The 21,061-nt window shown below is 39.2% G+C and overlaps 1 protein-coding gene across 47 annotated transcripts in view; it reads right to left on the bottom strand.

The window, feature by feature from the left end:
* LOC103480676 (protein tyrosine phosphatase receptor type D) overlaps nucleotides 1-21,061 on the bottom strand; it is a 455,017-nt gene that overhangs the window by 180,058 nt on the left and 253,898 nt on the right. For all 47 annotated transcript variants that reach the window (XM_008435747.3, XM_008435746.3, XM_008435752.3 and 44 more), the window contains exon 9: nucleotides 17,663-17,700. The gene's annotated coding sequence lies outside the window, so the exon portion shown is untranslated. The remainder of the gene's footprint in view (nucleotides 1-17,662; nucleotides 17,701-21,061) is intronic.

The raw sequence follows: 21,061 nt of genomic DNA, 5'->3' as shown, positions 1-21,061 counted from the left end.
TGATGGCGCCGACGGCTTCATTAGCTCACTGGCAGCCTGTGTTTTGAGTTTGATTGGCTTTGATGAGCTTTCAAAAACGCTTCACATGTCACCAAATTTGGCAAGTACTTGTTTATTCTTGTGAGATGAGAATTCATAATTCAGCACGTCACCATGAGTGGAGTCGTGGCTTCTGCAAAGGAGGCCGTGTACGGTGCAGCATACGGTAAGAGGCGCTCGCATGCAGGCGGACAGTGAACCCCTGACCTGAAAAGTTTCGCCTGTCACATTGCATGACAAGAGCCAAGCGCTTGCTAATCCTTCCTGCAACTTTCTGAGTCGTGAAGTGTTCAGTATCACCTCGCCGTGGTGTCAAGCAGAATCCAAGTTGAGACAAGGCTTGTGTGGAGGACTTTTGGTTTGATTTAGTTTAGTGCTAGCCAAAGGGGTGCAATGAGCTGAAAAGCAATTAGGTCCATTAAGAGATCAACTGGGACGGCGATGAGGAGTCGCAGCGCGCGCGGAGACAAAGAGAGAGATAAAGGCAATGAGGGGGAGAAGGTTTAGACAGATTGAGTCAACTCTAGCCTGACAGAGTTGCTCTGCAGAACCTGGCTCAGGACATCTGTCCACCTAAACAATTCGAGCTCGCACTTCTGACGCGTCGGTGGCGCGGTCGGTTACGCCGATAGAGCGAAAGCGAACAGATCGGAGTGGATGAGAAAGGCCTTTCCACAAACCGATCCAGACACATTTGCCCCTCGCCACTGTTCAATCAGCGTGAAGTCACTTTTGCAGCGGCGGAGAGTGCTACCTATTAAGAAGGGAATAAGGGCCAAACACTTGTCACCATGGATACTGTGCTGATGCACTGATTGCTCTGCTTTTTGAGGTATATTACTGGCTGTTTCCATTCAAACACAATTTGTTTAAACACAATGAGCAGCCTCTCTGCGCGCTTGTTGTGAGGATGTTTGGAAATCCCTATGGAACAATCTGATCAGAGCAGAAGAACTCCTGAGGAACATGCCAACAACAACGACATAGAATTGGGTTTATATTGATTAGTTCAGTTGTAAAAAAATAAATATGAATACAAACATGTCTATTATTAAATAGAGGAAGGAGCTGAGGAGGCAGAAGAGTGGAGCCTGGCTCAGCCGATTATACGTCTGCGTTATGTTAAGGAAAAACATAATCGAGCAACACAAAGAGTCTGCTGCCAACATATCTATGCTAGTTAAATATTTATATGTTTAAAACTGCAACAAAGAGTTTTAGACAATGATATAAGACAAGATGACTGATTAAACAACAGTTCTGAGAAGCCACCAACCCTGTTTTTTTGCAGATTAGCACAGATTTAATTGGCTTTCAAAAGATATTGAACTGCTTTCAAAAGGTGTATGTAAAATATGTATGGATCTATTTAGGACTAGCTTAAAAAAATCCTGAAAATTAACCCCGGTAGTTTACCTGGTAAGTGCTGGTTCTTAAAAAAGCAATTGGTGCAAAGTAACCCTGATGCTAAATTCCTTGAAACAAATATTTGTGAGTATCTGTCCTAATACTAATACTAAATAACCCTAAACCTGTGAGTTATTAAAAATACCACAAAGTACACTGGAACTTCCAAAAACACACTTTTAACTTCAAATATTGCGACTGTACTTCTGAGTGAAAGTGCAACAGAAAATGTAGAGTTAAACCAACACTTTCATAGTGCATGATATTTTAAGCAGAATTTAAAACTCCTTCACAAATAAATACCAGCTTTCTTGAACTTGGTGCACTTGCGTCAGTGATAACCAATAAAGCCCACATAAACCCATAGAAACCAATTAAACAAACTGAAAAAAAAAAAGCTCCACATCAAAAAGTAATAGTTAGGAGGGCAAATTATCATCAGGAATCACTAATATCCTGCTACAGAGATTTAAACCCTGCGTAGTTTCGCAAAAGGAGAAGCAGAACTTTTCTAAAACAACTACGTTTCATACTTAATTTCTGCACACATCTCTATTTTTCGCTCTGTCTCCCTTCCTCTCTCGTCTTCCTTCCCCCCACCCCCTCCGGCTCTTTTTCAGCGCGTTTGGACACCAGGCATTTACGAGAAGCCTCTCACCGCAGCCGATTGATCACGACCATTGTTTGCGCTGGGTCCTCGATTTTACAGTTCAGTGTTCATGAAAAGGGGTGTTTGCCACTCCTACCTGTCACCAGCCCCCTCCATCCAGAAACACACACAAACGCACCCCCCCCACACACACACACACACACACACGCACACACACGCACAAGCGTCTGCCATTCTGACCAGTGATCGCCTGCTGGCATTTTCACAAGCACACCTTCATCAATTTCACACCTCCGGCGCCCTTCTGTGGCAGCGTGGAAGGTAGGAGGAGGAGCCGAATTGATGGGTGGCAAAGTGAGCTCAGATTCAAAGTCAGACGGTGGCAGAGTTACTTCGGTGTAGGACATGGCAGTCATTAATATTTTGTGCTGTGAAGAAAGTGATTTATTCTCATATGTGCAGAATTGCTGGGGAAACACAATTTTCATGACATCTTTTGCTTACTATTTGCTGCCCCCTGTAGTTAGCCTCACTCCCATTTAGTTATTTCCAAAACATGAGTCATGCAGCCACTGCTAGAAATCCAGTAATGCAATAAATACAGAGGTGGGGGGGGGAAAGAAGAAGAAAAAAAAAAAGCTATCCAGAAGGTAAACATCCTCTGTGCTCACTTCCTCCGTTTAGTCTTGAGAAATTAGGACTTCTACCATCAGCCAACCGGTGCGTTTATGAGCTGCTAAAGTAATGGGTGATAGTGGTAAGATTTCAGCACATTCGCCTCAGACGGCAGAGCCTTACTTGAACTGCTTCGATTAAATAAACGTCAGGAGATAAAGGAGCAGGAGGAGGGAGAGTAGGAAAAGCCCTCAAAAAAAAAAAAAAAAAAAGACGAGTAGCAAGGTGCCTCGTTCATGGCTCAGGGGTTTATGGGATTGCTCCCAGCTGTCACTCTCTGCAGTGAATTTGCAGTGCTGTAATATCTTAATTGTTTCAAATTAAATGCTCATAAAATTACAAAGGAAAAGAGTTTTTTTCCCCCCCTCTTTCCTCTGCCTAATCCAAAGCAGCCCCATGCATTTGGGCCCAGTTTTAAGTGAGACGGCGTTTAGAATGGCTCCCACATGAGCCAAAGATAGGATGGTGTTGAGTAAGTGAGTGTTAAAGGGCTCAAAACTGCATATAGAAATAACACTGGAAAATTTAAGGGATTTCTAACATCTTTTGTCATTTGCCTCCCATCATTTCAACTTATTTTCCTCTTTTGTCATTCATAGGGTGCCATTAAAATATATCGCCATACTTTCAAGAGGTTTGTTGGTGATGAGCGAACAGCCTCAGGAAGACCAGGCTACACTGGACTGTTGAGGGATAATGTTGTAGGGAAGTTTAACGTTCTACAATCGGTGAGTAAATCAACGGCATTAATGAGAGAAGCAGTCAGGATTTTTATACACATTCTTGTCAAATACAAGTACTAATACACTAAATCTACTAATTTGTTTTCTCACTCAACGCTGTGCGAAAGGTTCGAGTGAACCTTCTGTTCTTCCAAGCAGCCAGGCGTTTGGATGCCGTTTCAGAAATGTTCTTGGTTTTAAAGAGTCCTGACTGCATTTTTATTTCTAGTATACATCTGGAAATGCTTAAGCTGGTCGAAACCTAAACAGTAAAGTTTTACATTGGACAGCAAATCTTTACAATGCCTCTTCCATCTGCATTTAAAGTGCACTCTGCATGCTCTACTGTTGGGCACAAGAACTCGACAAACGAGGAGCAAAAAGCCCACTAAAAAAAAACTACAGGTACTCATTGAATGAAAGAAGTAAAGACATGCTTGGGGTTTAAAACTTGAACATACAACATACAAAGACATCCCTAAACTGCCCAGAATGATTGTTTAAAGTACTGCTAGTGACTCCAGCTTACATACTACAGCAGCAGTTTAACACACGTGTGCGTGTGTGAGCTCAGCACACCACACTGCACTCGGCAAACATCAGCACGACTTTCATTCTGCATGAAGATCGGAGTTTCTCATTAGCCCACCTCAACTCGACATCTCCCGTTCCAATCTTGCGCAAACACCAGCTCAAAATTAGGCCCCTAACGACAAATCCAGCAGACGATTATGTTGTTACGTCTGCAAAGTGCTTTGTGATGGGGCTGTTAGCAGCGGTGGTGCTGAGGGCAGAGGGACCACTTCAGCCGAAAGGGAAAAACCCACCTGTGTATCAGGATGGGAAACCGGAACTTTTAGCTTTCCTTAATTATATAACCTGCAGTTTTAGCAACAGAACCCCAACAAGAGAAACAAACAGCAGTTTGCAGGAAGAAATAAAGTTCCAGCAGAGATAAAAACAATGAAACACAAAAACGATGATGGTCCCTGCGGATACCAAGGGTCCCCTGCACTGTTAAAGTTGATGATGCATATCAACATGTCCTAATGGTAGGAAAGACATGAAGTCCTAATTCTTCCAACATGACTACGAACAGATAAACCCGTTTGAAAGAATAGTTTTAAAAGCAGGTCCTCCTCTGGAAGAGGTCTGAAGATTTTGTGGTGGTAAAACTTTTGTTTGCAAATATTCAACATGTTTTATTGATATGTCTGTGACTATTTGACATTCTGTTCTGTACGGTTGCATTTAAATCAAACAGATCTCAGTGTGCGAACTCAGAAACATTTAATCCCCGTGTCATTTGTCTCGAGTTCAAAGCTTACAATGAACAACTTAATAAAATAAAAATGAGTTCATTTTGTTTGCTCTTTTTAGGCATCTTTCTGGTTTTGACTTTTTCCTCGTTTTTCCTCTTTTTTTTTTACTATAATCTGCCTCTTTACCTCAATTGCTCGGGTTTCTTTCAATCGAGACACAACTCTCGTCCTCCCGCCGCTTCTGGTCTAATACACCGATTCTCTTTCTCTTTGTTTACCCTTGTTATTACCTTTCTCTTCTGTCTACTTGATTGCCTGGCAACCAGCAAATTTCCTCGTCCTTTTTCCTAATCGACACATCTCGCCCTTCAGACGAGTTTTACTCTTTTCACCGTTCAGTCTTCTGAGCTCATCCAAAAATTAGCTATTCTGACGCCTTCTGCTCTCGCAGCCTCGCTCCCTTCCTCCGCTGCACTCTCTCGCTCTCTCTGCCATGTTTGTGGCCTTTCGCTCTGTGCACATCTAATGGCTCGGGTGTAATCCACTGGCTAATCTGCTGACAGCCTGTGTGACAAGGCATTAGCTTTGTGTCACTGCCTACCATGCTGTTTCTCAGCATGTGTGCATGGGGACGACGGAGTCCCAAAAAAAAAAAAAACACATAAAGAAGTCTGTTAATGTCGAGTTGTCAGTTTGCGTGGCAAAAACGTATCTGTGCATATGTTAACATGTGTGATAGAAAGTGAGTAATGGCCTCTGATTTGCCTGCTTGATGTTGAGCTGGAAGCGTAAAAATTGATACCAGAGCTCCTCAGTTTTATGTGACCTTCTGCCTTTCCATTTTTTCCACTATTTATGTCTAGTGCTGCTCTTTTACTCCATTTTGGGTGATAGCAGTTTTAATAGGATGCCATGTCAGGCCGCAATGGACTGCAACAAAGGGAAATACAGGTCACAACATCCCTGACGAGGTTTGGGGGGAGGGAACCATTCATTTGAATGGCTTGTCAAATGAATGGCCATTTGACAAGCCATTCAACCTTGTCAAATGGGACTCACTTTGTATCCAAATATTGGATTTTTTTATTATTATTATTACCACCTCAAAATGCTGGAGAAATCTGCATTTCTTTCAGACGTCATCATTTTACCACATGCCGTTCAATTTTTCCCCAGAAAATGATTATTTTCTTCACTGATCACCTTGTTGGGTATGAGATCATTTTCTTGTTTGTCCATCCTGCACCTGTACTTATACTTCAAGAATATTCACTATGTAAGTCGACTGATTCCTTTCTAAATCGTAAAAGGACTAAATTGGCTCAGAGAAAGAGTCTAATTTGGAAAATAAAGCCCTTGTTCAAAGTCAAGTAGCAAGTTATGAGATTTGATACAATGTCAAAAGTGTTTGACATTTAGTCATGATTGTAAGATTTCAGAATCAGTCCTACAAGCACATCTTTATAAAATTGAATATTGTGATAAGCTTCAGTAATTTTTGTTGTTTATTTCCGAATGTGAAACTTATTTAGAATAATTTCCAGTGATGGGGGAAAAAACGAATTTACTAATTTTAGACTAGACCAAAGGAGTTTCTATCTTTTATTATTTTATTTGAATGCGCATTTAAAACAAACAGAATAGACATTTTGCTACTTCTTCATTTGTGAATTAAAGTAGCGTATTCTTTCTGACGCCTGCTACTCACCCCGCTCCCCTGCATCATTCGTTTGATTAAACGAATGGCGCTCATTTTTCTCTCTGCCCATATTTCTCATTTTTAGCTTCTATCACCTGAGCTATCCTGTTATCACAGCTGACCCCTTGCTAGATCTGTCGACAGCCAAAGAGATTACACCAAAAGCTGCAGAACACACCGAGCTGCGCGTTTGAAGAGGGAGGCAGAGAGATTGCCTGATCCCCTCACGCTGATAAAGTAGCCAGGGCTTTGAGGATTCAACAAGGTCCCGGTGGGAATGGGTGTGTGTAGTCGTGGGTTGGTGGTTTGGCAATAGTCGACTTAAAGTCCACTTCTAATCACTGGGCTTTTCAGGGGGGATAAGGGGGAAGAGAATAGGTGCTGGAATTAGGCTCTGATGGAGTTCACGATAAGATTGTTGAGCTTTAATAATGGAGTTCGTTTTGAAAGCTTGTCAGTGGCGTATTTGGTCAAATATGCTGTTCAGCTAGGGGTGGGTGGGAGAGATTGATGTGTTCGGTGGTTATTCTTTTATTTACTTCCATGGGTCAATAGCAGCTTGTAATTGGTTTGCTTTTCTGAAATGTTCTTCAAATGCAACATATTGAGTCTTGCAAAAGAAAGTGAACTTTTTCTCATTTTTTTACTTAAAACTTAGGAGTCGCTTATTTGCATTTTATGAATGACACCAACGTAATACCACCTAAGGAACTTCGGAGAGGCTGCAGGGACACAAGACTGAGGCGAGACGACACGTTGAAGGGACAGCCGTTAGTCGTAAAGTCAACAAACTTGGTCAACACGAACGAGTTGCGAAAACAAAAAACATTGAAGGACATCCATAGAAGTCCTGTTTAAAGTTGTCCACAAGCCATGCTGGTGGAGCAAAAATGTGAAAGAAGATGCTCTGTCTGATGAGACCAAAATGACATTTTTGATCTCTATAAGGTTTATAAAACACAGCAGAAAACCCTGAACACACCGGCCCCTTGGTAAAGTTAATTTTTGTAAAAATGTCCTTTATTTAACCAGGTAAACCCCGTTGAGATCCAGATCTCATTTTCAAGAGGACCTGGAAGTAAAGTATGGTGGTGGCTACCTCATGCTGTGGGAATGCTTTTCTTTAGTAGAGATAAGAATCTTAGAGCTCATTGGAAGACAGATGGAGGTAAGCACATGAAAAGTAAAAAAAAAAAAAGCTCTAAAACATACCAAACCCTTAAGAAAATGCCTCTCTTGCATCCCACATCTCCGCCAAATAAATTATACATTTTACTTTTAGTAAATGATATCACTTGTAATTTTTCCTGTTTAGGTCATTTTCTCCATTTTGTGTACAATAAAAGGCGTAGATATACAGCCAGAGCTACAACAGATTGGTTAATGCCAAAGCATGCTTCTGGTTTGATGTACAAATCAAATTGTAGATCTAAATCTAGTTCATGATCCTTTGCAAAATGTAACCCGTTTATTTTTACGGGCCCACTTCCTGTTTTGCCCCCAAACTCTTCAACTTATTTAAAGCCCCGCCTCAGCGCAGTTTAAAACACCACCTGTTCCACTGTGATTGTGACTGGCTGTTGGCGTCTTGCTGATCATCTCTCCTTGGAAAATTCACCCAAATCTCTGAAACTGATTTGAACTATTGGTGAGTTTGCTTGTTTGATAGCAGTATTGTTCAGCATGAAAGTTTTGCTCGATTGCTCATTGGAGCATTGTTTTATTAGAACTGTGGCAGTTGTTACCTGGGCTGTCACCGGGATTCACAGCTGATCGCAGTCTAGCACTCTCTGCTGAAAGGTAATTGATAGTTTTGTGCAAGATTTCATTACTTTTGTAATGAAATTGATTGAAAATAGGATGTAGCTACATTTAAATTGATATTGCGCAGTATATTTTCTTTTTCCTCACACTGCTTGAGTATTTTGAGTTAATTTATTTTCTCTTGATTGATATTTTGAAAGTGAACTTTGATTTCAACTTTAACCTTAAATGGATTAGTTTGAAATATGATTATTCTTTTTGTTTATTTAAATTATGGTTAACTTAACCTGACTGAAATGTTTAGTTTAATTATTGAATTTGATATTTATTGTATTTGTGTGTTTGCACATACTTATTGTTGATAAACCGCCTAATGTTTTTTTTTGGCCTTTTAGGTCGGGTTTTTTTTGATGGATCAGATTCTCAGATCCTCTTCTGAGCAAAGGATGGCGAGCTAAGGACAAGAACTTTGATCTTTTGAATTTATTTATTTTGAATTAATTTGACCCTCATTGTGTATTTGTAATTGTTTGTTGTTGTTTTTTTCCCCCCTATCATCAATACAAAAAACACCAAAACTAAAACAGTGATTGTCTTCATTCACACCTCAGGCTCCTTCAAGAACCATCTTCTGATACTGCTTTTGTAGCCGCAGTTAGCTGCGTAGCCCATAACTGTTACAAAAACATGAAAAATTCAGTCTATGCTGACGTCTATACGAGAGACGTATTCAGAATGACTTGCAGCTGCACCTGTGGCAAAACGGGACTTTACAACATATCGACTTGTCTCTTGGCCCTTTCATTTTTTAAAACATAAATAGGACGTGATTTCACAAGCAGTACAATAATACACCACTTTATCTTGATGCATTTTGAAAATCGTTCCAAGCAAAAGACATTGCATTTTATTGGTTGTAAAATGAAAATTGGTGTGAACACTTTGCAGCATCACTTCTTAAAAGTTGCCACAACTTGGCTGCTACCAACGCTATCTAAAATAACCATTCCCAGTTAGGGATTCAGTTTATTCACCCAAATCTCGGTGTACTATTTCATTGCTCTACGTTGCCACACGCGGCGGATGACTCTGCCATCCACGTCAGAAAATGGTGCAATCATTATTGATTGATGCACCATAAAAGTTGAGCAGGGTGAAACAGACTCTCATGTAGCACGGCTTGCCAAAACGCTGTCAGAAACTGAGGTTTGATGGCTCACTCATCCATGGCCCCGCCGCATCATGTTGTCTTCACCAGCTGTTGTTTTCACACAGCGGGGAAGAATTCCTTTCTGTCAAAGACACAGCTATCAACTGAAGAGACCTGACAGCCACACGCCACGAATTCCCTTTTTTTCCCCACCATTTGTTTCCTAATAGGAGCTACTGGCGGGGCCTCTGCAAATGATAAAAAGCCAGTCTTGAATTAGGAATAAAGTAGAAGACTGGAGCACCCTGATGATCTTTCTTGGTGAAATAGCTCAAACCCCCAGGATTTTTTAGTGTTTTTTTCTTACACCGATTTCACAGCAGCCTAAACGGTTATCAGCGTCTCCACTAAAGAGGTCTTAAAAAATGAATTCAAAATTTTCATTTCCTAATACATCGATTTGCATAAAATTGACACCGCATGTCAGCAATGACCCAAGTGAAACTGGAGTAGCACAGGAAATTAGCAACGATACTTATTAGAAAAGCCAGAGTTGCCATCTCCTGTATCTTCAGTTCAGAGATTTTAGTTGAATTCAAGATGGCCGACAGTTAAGCACATTTTTTTTTTTACTGTCTGGATTCTTGTCTCGGCTCATTTCTCCATGTTATTTTTCCTGTAATTATAAAACGTCTGCGACTATCAGCACCTCTCCATGATGTTCCCACCTCCAAACTTTACTGTTAATGTTTGTTAGGTTGGCAGCAACAATTCTTATCAAAACACCTTCTGCAGAAAACTTTAAATTTCCCCTCAAAGATGATTGTGCATAGATTCCGTTGCAAGGCACTCATTGCTTACAAGGACAAACTGTACCTGCCAATTCCAGGTATTTCTAAAAACACACCGTAGGCAGTTCAAGGCTGTTGGGCAACTTCTCTTGCAATTCTTTGACTCCTCTGTCAGAAGTCTTGCGAGGAGCATTTAGCCAGGGAAGGTTAGTGGTAAAATTATGAGCTATAGGCTTCGAAATATGGCCTCAACAACGCTCACTAAAACATTCAGAAATGTGTCTAAAACCAGTGATGGTATCATTTATGCAACAGTGAAACTGTGGATCTATTGAGAGGTATTTTAACCCAAGTGTACATCAACTTGCTATAACGAGAAACCATTTTACAGTTGGGTGTGAGCCATTGAAGATAATCGTCACAGAGGTGAGAACTGGTTCCTATTGCAACTGGTTTCCTGGTAACTTGTGTGTATTTTTTGTACCTTCCTTTCTTTGCTTTATTAAACATAACGAGGTCTGAACTAGTGTGTTCATATCTGTATTTCTAGGGCCCCATTAGAAACACATTTACTGAGCAAAACGCTGTTGGGCTCAACACTTTGTATCCCAGTTGCATTTATACCCCAGGCAACCAGGATTTTGCGGAGTAAAATAAATTAAATTACAAAATGTTGTATTTATTTCAAAGGTATCATCAGGGGCGCCAATAAATTTGGCAACAACGATTTTGTCAAAAAAGTAAAACTGTGGCACTTCTGGCCTTTTAGCTCACTAATCAGAAGGGGCATTTGCAGAGTGAGAAAAGCAGAAGAGCTCCTTTGTGTGTGAGCATCCATTTTTCTACCATGCCACCTAATCATTTGAAAGAGTCATTTATTTGAAAGTGGTTTTTTTTTTTAAACATTATACCAGGTGGTGCTAGTAGTTATGCAAAGTGCTGCATAAAAGATGCTATTTTATGGAAGTGTTTCATTTAATTTTTTTGTATTTTTGTACTGTGTCTTCATATCAAGGGGCGGCAGTGAGATTAAGACATATAAGTGTACACTCCTGGGAAACAGTGAAAACAACTGCCGCCATTGATCCACTCTTAATTACAGGACTCAATAGAATTTATGGCTTTTAAGATTGCCAGAAGCCACTTACATGGTACACAGAGTGAAGCAATCAGTCCTAATGGCAAGTGATCAAATGATATACTGCTTTTGTCAGTTAGAAACAGAAAAAGAACAAACAGGGAGAGGAAGCAAACTCCAATTTGGAGTCAAATGTTGTAAAGAAATCAAAGAGCTGTTTTTGTGTGTGTGTGTTCACAAAAAAATGAGAGCAAATTATCAAATGTACCACATTTTGCCTTGTATTTGTTGAAAGTGTCACTGCAAGTCAGGGCGACTCGCCTCAGTTTGCCTAAAATGTAAGTCAAAGTCAGCAAATCCGAAATCACCACCCATCATCATTATCACCTACATGGTCAAGATGAGCAATTGTAGCAATTACTACATGTTCAGATTCTAAAAATACTATCTAAAATCCAATCCATGCTGGTGGGATTCCTGGGGCTGACTGTAAAAAGTTGGGTCAAGCAGCTAGCAGCTGGATCATTGTAATTAAAACATAAATTGGAGGTATTGAGCTGTGTGCAGTCTCCAGAGCGGGACCCAGGGAAGCATTGATTCATGCGAACACTTGGAAACAATTGCTCTGATATGCGCAGAGTAAAATATAGAAGGCCTGCGAATAAAATCAATGGCAAACAAGCTGCCCAGATTTTCTGAATAACAAACAGTGAATTACAATCAGGAAGAAAACTGTGGAGATATCAGCAGGCATAAAAAGTAGGGAAGGTTATAAACTCTGTCGTGAGGTGAAATGGGATGAAGGTAAAGAAGAAACCTGATGGCCTACGGAAATATTGTGTTCAGAGCCGTGCTTCGTTGTGTTCATATTAGGTCTTTTCAAGAGTGGCAGCAAAATTTTCAGTCCACTTAAGAAGGATGACTTTTACCTAAGGAGCTAGAACCAAATGTGGATCATTGTGGTGACATCAAGATGTCTCCATTACAATTTCATGAAGGTTTTTTCCCGTGAAGGACTGGATCTGAACTTGTTATTAATAAAAATGCATATGCGTTTCTTCCTCAACATGCATGACCTGTGAAAACTGACACTATTTGCCTATTGTGTTGTTTATGCACACCTGGATGCAGATATTCACTATATTTCCCTAAGAGATGGGGGAGGTTAGTCAGCTGACATTGTGTATAGGTTTAAAGAATCTTTAACCTTGTGATGCAATAAAAAGTAAAAAAACAAAACAAAAACTAAAAAAACAACCTTATATTAGTTTGTTTCATAGTCATAATTTTGAACTTGTTGATGACACACACTCTTGAGAATTAGTTTATATTGAGATCTAGTTTAAACCACCTTTTCACATTTGTTGTCACACAAATGTGACAACTAATGTCACATTTGTGTCACATTTATTTACTTTATCTCAAGTGAGATAAAGTAAATAAATTGCTGTTATACAGACTTTGAAACAACAAAATGCAACGTTTCTTCATGTGGCAGAAATCTTTGAGATTTTTCTCACAATCTCGCTGTGTGGTGGTGAGAATAATCTGGGACCTTATCTGACCTTATTCATCATAAATCTAGCTGTGACTGAAGATATTGGCAAATTTAGGCAAGTAGGCATTTTCTGGTATTACCATTATTTATTATCTGGAGACATTACTCCAATATGAATCTGCCTTACGAAAATGACATTCCCTTGTCTTTTCCATTTGGAAGAGAGTCTAACTGGCCACTGTTCAAGATGACATGACGTGATCAGAGCAATAACAATGTTCTAGGTTAAAATACATATAAGCATGAATTACACTATGAATTATCTACACATTTCAAAATCTAACTGTTTTACATGTAGAAATAATATTTTATATTTTGAATGAAACAAAAAAATCTGATGGCATGATCAATTTTGAATCAATTAATGCAATTAATTAGTTACTTAAAACAAAACAAACATTATGAAGTCTTTTATTTCTTCTTTTTTTATATTTTTCTAGCAGCTATTCGTAGCCTGACTCTGTCAAGTGTTTATACATTCTTTATTTGGCAGCTGCACAAAAGACCAACGTTAGCTTTTAAGCTTAGGTTGGAGGGAGATCCACTCCCTTAGTATCTAAGATCTAAGAAGGAGCTCGGTGTGTTTCAGATTTAAAAATCAATAACACATGCTGACAACCAACAGAAGGTGGAAGCAGGAAAACAGAGGAGGCTTTTATTTCTTCTTTAATTTGTTTAGATGCTTGCAGTGTAATAACAAAAAAGGAAAAAAGTCTTCAGAAAATTCTGTACAAAAATATCTGGCAGCCGTTTCCGTTAAATACTTTAAGTCAAAATACTGGACGAAAAATAATGGCCGTCTTGATATGAATTTTCCGTCATGACATTTTGGAATAAATGCACTTCTTGAGGTAGTTTTACCACCCTTGTTACTTTTACGTGAGTGATATCATTACCAAGTATCAAAATTATTTTTACTAAATGAAGAGTCTACATGTTTTGAGCAAAAAAAAATGTAGAAGACAAGGACTCACATCTACGCCGTTTACAGTTTGAAGTGAGACTTCTTGTTCGTACACAAGCTTTGTTATTTTAATGTTGTGCCATTTGGAGGTAGTCGCTATACAGTAGATGCTGTCACTGGGAGACCTTTACCTTTAAGCCTCCAACTCACTATACATTGGACAATGTGAAACAAGGACTGTTTGCCAAGAATAAGTAGGTCTAGGGGGAAATACAAGTCTGTTTCGACAGCAACATAACCTTTGTCCAGTCTGTCTTGTGTTGTACTTCCTATAAGCAGAGCTGTAAACATCTAGACTTTCCAAGTTCCTAGTTTAGTTTCTTCCACTTTCTTTTCCCCCACTTCCTGTACTTTGTAACATTAATCCTTTGTGATGGAGTCACAGAAGCACAAATCTCGTCACCCGCGTTGTGTGCCATGTGCTGTGACTGAAGGGGATTTTTCCCTGAAACGGCTCTGGGCTCACACCTGAACCCTGTGTTTAACATGTATAAATTTACATCTTTAAACATGCGCCGATTCAAAGCTACAGCCCCGCACAAATTACACAAAGCGTGACGTGAATACTGTAGTATAAAATTTGCTACGAGTATAAATAATAAGCTAGTCTCAGATGATGATTCATGCCCGCGTAATCCCGAACTTTAATACATTTCTAATCAATAGTGCTTCACTGATGCAAGGGAATAAGAACTTGAGAATTAATGGGGTGGAAAAAAAAAAGAAAATAAATATATACTATATAAATATATGTACATATATACGCGTGTGTAAGTACAGGGAGCAGAGCGGTTTGAGATGAGAACCGGCATGGAGACGGCAGTGGCTGAGGAGAAGGAGTGGGCTGGATGTGCAGGGAAAATTGGATAGGCAAACAACAGAGGGAGGGGAGAGGCAGGCAAGAGGAGATAGCGAGGCAGAGTGGCAGAGGAATAGGAGAGGTTAGAAAAAAGGACGGGGATGAAGAAGGGAGGGGAAATGGAGATCAGACAGAGAAAGGTGGTGGAGGAAGAGCTGTTTCTCCCAGTCGTGGGCAACATCCTCAAAGCTGCTTTCATCTGCCCTCACATGTTCTGCCTATAGGTGGAGAAAACCCTCTGCAAACCTGCCTTGCAAAGACACAAGCTGATCAACAACAATACAGAAAAAGTTGCTTCACGCAAAAAAAAGCCCAATTATTTTCCAACTGAAAACTGAAGGTGTTTTACTTTCAAATCCATGAAACAGACAGTTTGCTTTCCCGCCATTTTGAACGAGACTGTAGCGTAGATGCAAAACGAATAGAATTAAAGCTGCAAGCACGGTTGGGCGGCCCTCAAATAGCTTAAATATGTTTTACTTTAGCATACAGTCATGGACTGGTTACTTGTGTCGAGGTGTAAGGGTAATTATAGTTACTCATTCTTGTTTTTTTTTTTCCAGTGTATGTATCAAATTAAAATTAGAAACAAGATAAAATATTTCTAATGAGAACATAATTATCTCAGCTGCTGTGGTTGTGCTAAGACAGTTTCCACAGAGCATATCAACGACTCTTAAGGTATATTTGGTGTTTTAACTGCTAAAATATGCAGTTATAAGCATTTTCTGGGGTGATTTGAGGTGGATGGGGTCTGAAGCATTCAGAGTGTTAAGTACTAGATGTTTCAGGGCGGCTGCTGTCCCTAAACTATGTGATCGCCTGCGGTTCAAGCACAAAGTCTGAATCTATCCAGTAAAGTATCTCCATAGAGATGTACTCCCTCAGACTCGGAGACATCCTAAGCGCTCAAAGCAGGAAGAGGAGAACAGAGTGAAAGTGATGCTGACTAACAGTGCATGGCATGTCCAAGGTTTAGCATAATTATGCCCCAAGGCTATAAACTGTTCCCAAACCATGATCAGCTCAAACAAGGAGACAGAAAAAAAAGGAGTTACATCTATAACAACCCTATAGATACAGAAATGTTGATAATAAGGAAGCTCATGATTGTAAGACTTTTGAAATAGGTTTGATTTATGTATTTTCTTATGCAATTTCTTATTTTATTTTAGTAAGTTTACAAAAAAGGTCAAAAGTGTGTTCTGTACGGTAACAACACTTTGCATCCTAAAGTCACTTTCTGGGATGAAGAGGAAACAATTACATCCACTAGTTTAACGTAGCAGCTATGATAATCAGCCAAAAAAGAAAAAAAAAAAACATTTAACTTGTCATGTTGCCTGAAGCAATCCTCTAACTCTCCTGCACATCAACTTCTGATGTTTCTCCATCAGAACGCTTTTTTTTTTTTTCCTCCAAAAGCCATTGTCTTCTAAAGCGCTTTGATAAAAGCAAATGTTTTTTATGGCAGAGCAGATTTTACTGATGTTTGCTCCAGGTGGAGAATATATTCCTGAAAATGAGGGTGTGGGCTGGTGGAACATCTCACAGCTGGACGTGGTGAAGTCGGTGAGTCACATCCATTTGAAACTCGGAGCTGGATTGTAAAGGTGGCAGCCTCAAAGGCGGCGAGTGGAAAAATAAAATAAAGAAAAATAACGCGGCGATCTAAGAAACCCGGCTGGTGTGGAGTTTATGGTCCGTAGTTGACTTTGTGATGTGGCGCAGCTTCCTGGACTGAGCAAGCTAATTAACTTTAAACTGTAAACATCTGAAGTGGCAGGAGCAATCTCGAATGTTATTCCGAATGGTTTAATTAAAACCTTTATTTTAATTAAAGCATTTTTCGCAGGAGTTGACGGAACAGTTTAATTCAAGTACGTGTAAAACCAATGACAGCACGCCTTTTACATCAAGTACAACCTCGAGTGATTTTTTTTTTTTTAAATCCATGCCATTTATTCCTAAATCAAAGGCTTTGCTGGCATTTGTATTACATGATTAAGTATTGCATAACTGATTACTAACCTTTAAATTGTTTTATTCAACAGGGCCAAACTTTGATGTCAAAGAAAAAAAAGTGTTTTTGTTTTTTTTAAACCAAATCTCTGGTGCCATGATTGTTGCAATCCTTAATTATTCATGTAGAAAAAATGACCTGTGTTTTGCTACAAAAAACAAATAAAAAATTGATTGCATTTTAATTAGAAGAAATGTGGTAGAAGGAGGAGAACGTCAGTCCTTTCAAGTCTACAAAGTTAGGCGCGGCGATTAATCGTGGTTCATTATAATGCTAGAGCGTGATTAATCCAAGCTAATTTTTCTAATCGATTGACACCACTAATTCAAATCTGGATATACATTTTCCCCCAGATAAAACTGTACATTGTACCCAAGCTTACATTTACAGTATACATCTACTGTCTCACCGTCTATACAGTCACAGGATATGCGAGAAGCTGTGGCTATGTCTGAACTTAAAAGGAGGTTCTGTCAAATTTCAATCCCAAGAAAATGAGATTAGGTAGAAATTTAAAAAACTTCCAATATTGTTATTTCAAAAAAACAAAACAAAAAACCTGCAATGTTACGTTTATTAAAGTGCCACAGTATTAAATACGTCACAACTGTGGTTCATTAGAAACTGATCAGATCTTGATCAGATGTCTGTCAAAATCTATTTCGAGTTAAGGATGCATCATTCAGAAGACTCCCCCACTGTGTACTTAGAAATATTACTGTCAGCAATCACTTTACAAACACACAAATATCAATACTGCGTCGTTGCTCTCGTGCACACTTCGAGTGCTGGCAGTCCAATAGGTTCAAAATCCACTACAGCAAGAGGAGCAGCGCAGGTGACGCTGTTTGTTTCTGTCAGACTCTGTAAAGAAAGCCTTTCTACAGCAGTGCCTCCTGGGCTCAGAGACCACATTAATTAAGCAGCAGGGGCCCCTAACAGTCTCACTTCTTCAGAGTTTCCATTTTGCTGCCGCCAGCATTAAGCCAATAATCAGACCGATAAAGAAATGGAAACTTCATTTGCTGAACAAGTAGAAAATCTTCCATCAGAAAACCTACCTTTCACCACTCAAGCAAACTTCCCGGCAGATCATGAGCTGAAAGACGAGAGAAAACACAAAGCATTAGATGAAGGTCTACGCGGAATAAAAAGCACAAACTAAAAACTAATGTCACTTATTGGAAAAGGTTCATAGTGGATTGAATCTAAAACCCGGACCGACACGATGATCTGTTGCCTTGCACTGATGCACTACTTTTCCAGACTCTTACCGTGTTAAAGGGCAAACATTTATTACCCACTGATTACATTTGGCAGGCTTGTGCGTCTGACACTTAAAGCTTTGTAATTTCCAGTCCGTCTCAAAAATTCAGTCTTGGCCACAAGACTGAATTTCCAGTCACAGCTTGGACATTTCCAACAGATTTCATTAAGGAGAAATTAGAAAGTTGGAAATAGGAAGGGCAACTCCTTGGTTAAGTTCACGCCGAAAGGTTGCCTGAAACAATTAAAGATCAATTGGAAGAATATCATGGCGGTTACACGCATGAGGTGTCCGAGTACCAACAGATTCAGAACCAAGAAAGGAAAAAAAGGGAAAATCAAACTAAAGTGACAATGATAAGCAGAATATGTCAATGCTATGCAACTTTGCCCTATTTATTTTTTCAGACTGCAACATAAAATTCGAGCTTGCCAGTGGTTGTTATTGATAGAATCGATTCTGGCAGAGCGTGGAGGCTGAGTGGTTGAACGGTTGATGTCATAATGCTGAAGGGGGGATTTATTCCTGGTTTATATGCACGCTATATCATAGTTACTGAGACTAAACAGCTTTGGTTTGATAGCTACACAGCTGTGCAATGCCTGGGCTTGGCGATTAGTTTGAACGGACATAAAGTATATTTTACATCGCAAAAGTATTCCCAACCCTTTGGCCTTTTTCACATTTTGTCACAAATTTCATTGTGATTCTATTGGGAAACAAACAATATATAACAACACTGAATAGTGCATAATTGTGAAGGGGAAGAAAATTGATGAAAATGTTAGTATTTTTATCAATTTTGGGGGGATTTTTGGGGGAATTTTTTTTTTAATAAAATGATTGCGGTTTGCATTTCTCTTAATTTGCAAAGTGAATACTTTGTGAAACTTATTGTTTGATATCCTGCAGGAAAGTGAAGGCCAATCTCCACGTAACTCATGAAAAAATAGTATTTCCATGGCGTTGTGATGCTGCAACCACGTCCTGTTTTTTTTTCTTTCTGAATTCCAATTATTATTTTTCTTTTTTGATCCACCTTCTTGCTTTGTACTTTTGACCCATCAACTCTGACAACTTTGCTGTCCACACCAAAGTGAGGCATTCCCAAAACTGATGAGAATGTTTCCAATAACTTTTGGGAAGCATTTGTAAAATTTATTCTGACCACTTACAAGGAAAAGCAATAATAAAGATACTTCTGCCAAAATCGTTCAGGAAGTGTGTTCAGGCTTGATGTACAGCATTTGTTTTCCAAAACTAATTTTGCATGATGGCCATACAGTTCAAATTTTGGTCCGATCTGCTTTTTCCTTCCACTTCACAATTCAACTTGATCTACTACACAAATCCTTATAAAAATACTTTTAAGTTTGCAGTTATAACAAAATGCAAAACATGAGTAATGGTGGAAAAATTACTTGTGCAAGATGTTGCACATTTAAAAATAGAAAAAAACTGAGGAACACTTCTCACAATCATGATAAGTCGGTATTGGTTTGACTGCTACACACTGAGCAAAAAGTGACTTTTATCACAACTTATCTAGACACACAACAACAACAATAATAATAATAATAATAATAATAGCAGTTTTGGATTATGCCCAGCATTAGTCACATCTTCCATTAATGGAATCCAATGCAAACATAATTTGGAAAGAAGCAAATGAGAGAGCAAAGCACCACAGAGAATTTGGATTCAGATAATTGCCAGTCCCGCAGTGTCTGATCCATCCCTCTGCTAAAGAGGGTTTTTTGACCCGTGGGGAATGCAGAACATGATTAATAGTTATACCGCAGCAATCAGTGTGCAGTAACAGAAAGGTCCAGCCACCTTTAGTAGATTTATGGCTAATAACCGGCCTTAATGTAGCCACACAAGTTCTTTCAAGACCTTATGGAGTTAGTTGTTTGCTTTTTTCAACATAAAGAGGGCAAACGATTTGTTTTCTGAGGCATACTATGTGAGTGTTTGTAGATTTGGGGAAAAGCATTTTAAGCTTAGACTTTTCAAGCATGTGAGAAATCAAAGTGTTACATGAATAATAAGGTCTTTGAAAAAAGAAAAAAAAGAAATAATGATTATGAATTTTTTTTATTATTTTGATGGTGTCCTGAGGTGTCAGATAATAAATACCAAGAGCCTCCAGAAATAGACCAAAGGATAGAGAACTTGACAAGAAAAAAAAACAAAAAAAAAAAAAACCTTTTGAATAATTTACACGTAATTAGCTTTTTACCGTGAGCAGATCGTAAACTCTCAAAGGGATTTTCAGCAAGTTAAGAAGATTCCTAACAAGGGCTACATTTATTCAGCTGCTGTTTGACAACACCTTGACAGTACATTATGCTCTAAATAGCCCCTAATAATGCTGCCAGGGTGTGTAGCAACTGTTGAAACAGACATGATGACCTTCTTAGAACGCCATCTGTTGCACAGCACAGCCACAGCAAGGCGGTATTAGGCAGTCAGGCTGAAAGAGTCGCATTACAAGGCAACAACAGCGTTCCCCTGCGATGTAAATAGCAGAATGCAGTTTTTACACATTGCAAATTGCAACTGTGAAATCAGCAGAATTTCAGTTTGAGTAAAAAATAAAAAATAAAAAAAAATCTGCAATATGATGCCTTGACCATTTTTGACACAATGGTATAAATAGTACACAGAAACTGTACACTATTGCTAAAAGTAGACAAAAATGTGCTGCAGCGTGGGCCTAAACAGCATGCTAGCACCAGACCTGCTAAGACTAAAGCTTAAATTAGCACGCTAAGGCTGGTGGAAAACGCCTAAGCTGCGGTGCTATCCAAACTTCTCAGATGTTAAGCGGCTTACAAGTTATGAACAAAAATGAGAGCTCATTAGGAAATTTCATTTCATTGCTATCAAGTCAAACAATAAACATGCCAAAGCTAAGCTAACTGCATTTCAACGTACGGAGTCTAGCTTCAGCATTATTTACATTCAAACTTCAATTTTAAACCTGGTTAGTTGGTGTGAAATGGTTAACATTTTTTTTAGGGTGGTTATTTTATCAAAGATTGTGACAAGGTTACATCATTTCCCCTCCAAAGACTAATAAGTTGTGCTAACCTCGCAGCACTTGGCAATTAGTCCTGCTACATGACATGGTCACCAACTGATAGCCAAAAAATATTCCAGTCGCAATATTCCGGGTGGTCGAAGATCA

Source organism: Poecilia reticulata, chromosome 18, assembly GCF_904066995.2.
Source record: "Poecilia reticulata chromosome 18, P_reticulata-male-v2, whole genome shotgun sequence".
Classification (NCBI taxonomy): domain Eukaryota; kingdom Metazoa; phylum Chordata; class Actinopteri; order Cyprinodontiformes; family Poeciliidae; genus Poecilia; species Poecilia reticulata.
Note: the sequence above shows the minus strand (reverse complement) of the source record. Positions and strands in the feature narration are given on the sequence as shown.